The 2,118-nt window shown below is 34.0% G+C and overlaps 1 pseudogene; it reads right to left on the reverse strand.

Annotated features, from left to right (window-relative positions):
* Positions 1-285: 285 nt before the first annotated feature.
* Positions 286-591, reverse strand: LOC108749841 (annotated as a pseudogene).
* Positions 592-2,118: the final 1,527 nt, after the last annotated feature.

The raw sequence follows: 2,118 nt of genomic DNA on the forward strand, positions 1-2,118 counted from the left end.
ATGCGTGACTGAAGTTATACCGCGTCGATGACAATAAAATGTATAGAATTCAAAAAATCACATAGACATAGATCTAAAAGTAATTTTGTTATGCCATCAAAATAATTAGGACGCTCAAATTGGTTGTTATGTAAAATCAAAAATTATGCAGCATTGCTTATTATACTTGACTCTGTTATTATGCTTGAGTAATTATTTTGATGACTCAACAAAATTATTTGCAGATCTATATATATATATATATATATATATATATATATATATGTAGCTAAATTTTTAAATACTTTAGCAAAAAAATTGCTTAGCCAATTCTCCAGATAAAAGAAATCTCACTGCAGTTTGTATCTCACGAGACGTGACCGTCGATCTCTTGTTGTAGTGCGCCAAAATCTTGACGCCTCAGCAGCAACTCTCTCGAACACATCATTAACGAAACTGTTAATGTGGGATACACTTGTTTCAATACTTTGTAGTTATAGATAGCATAGCCTTCTTCCTCTTGTGCTTCTTCTTTTTGTCGGTTTTGTCGGTTTCTAATGTTCTTTTTGAACCCGCCTTCATCACCGCTTTACCACTGGTTTTCGGTGACATGACGAGATTAATTGTAACAAAACTCTCTGCGTACAAGCTGTGGACTTAACGAGGTCTGAGCGTCGATTTTTTTTTATTTATAAAGTAAAAGAAATGAATCCAAAAGCACGAATTTAAAAGTGAAATTTTACATAAAAGGCCTCGATAATGTTGCAATTTTATAAAACATTGAAATTTGAAAATTCGAAAGATTTTAAACAAAAATCTTTCTGCTTCTCAGGTACAAGATAATTGACTAATGTGGAGTACAAATTATGAATCAAATCATTGATCGGATTCTTCAGTCAAGTATTTCAATAACTACTTATACTTATGGAGATACGTGGACTAGAAACAGTGATTCTCCGTAGGTGTAGGTATATACACGTGTAAGCAACTGATACATGTGTACAAGTATGTATGTGCATGTACGTATATATGTATCTACGAGACTTTCTCTCAGCGAGGAGAGCACCCTCGAATAGGCAGGCACGTGAAACGCAAGAGAACAATATCTTTTTTGCCGCGCTATTACACTGCGAATGGGGTGACATAACGTTAAGTTCAATTGTCGGAACAAACTCTTCGCCACGTACGCGAACGTAATATTTGAACATACCATTGTGCATTGAATGGAACGGATTGTCGCGCAGAAAGTTCGTAAAACAATATTCAAATCGCGATATCTCGTCTATTCGTCCGGCAAGAATAGTGAAGCAACCGTGGGTGAGAGAGTAGGAATCCAACTGTGTAGAACATGATCGTTACTTTGCTGTAGTCAATATAACCGCGGAATATACAATCTTCACGTCTTTTCGCAAGAGGATTAACCACATTGCCACGAAAACCTGCCTAAACTTACGGCTCAGTTCCTATTTCGCTGTAAGCCATATTTGCAATAAGAATACAATATCAGAGTTATAACGAATCTTTCGACACTCTGCCCACAAGATATATTTTTATTTAGCAGAGAATGACAAATGCCAAAGCAAGAAATAAATCATAATATTGTATACAATTAACGTAATAATATCTTGTAGCTTGCTTCGATTGTATCTGCAATAAAGTTACTTTTATTTTGTAGGATTTTTCTCCAGCTTGACAAAAAAATAAAAAAATAAGAGGCAACATCACACGGTGTTCCCAAGCGGTCACCCATCCAAGTACTGACCGTGCTCAACGTTGCTTGACTTCAGTGATCAGACGAGAACTTTTTTTTTTTTTTTTTATAAACTATTTATTGTATAATATGATTTCCAGAATACAATATATATGTAGTTACTTACTAAATATATACAAGTATTTACAGTTTTTTCTTTTGTATAGTTCCTGCTACCAATGTGGCTTAACCTATTGATATTTACTAATATTATACTTATCTATGAATTATCTTCCATTAAGTATTTATACGGTTAACAGTATTGCAGTTCATTACTTCTTATCTTTAACTTTGGTTATGGCAAATGATTTGGCTCATGGGAAAAACAATGAAAAAACCCACCTTCAGAACTTGTTTGTTAACAATTTGATTTACTGATGCTTAATCAT

Source organism: Trachymyrmex septentrionalis, unplaced genomic scaffold (genome assembly GCF_001594115.1).
Source record: "Trachymyrmex septentrionalis isolate Tsep2-gDNA-1 unplaced genomic scaffold, Tsep1.0 scaffold32, whole genome shotgun sequence".
NCBI classification, from domain to species: Eukaryota; Metazoa; Arthropoda; class Insecta; order Hymenoptera; family Formicidae; genus Trachymyrmex; species Trachymyrmex septentrionalis.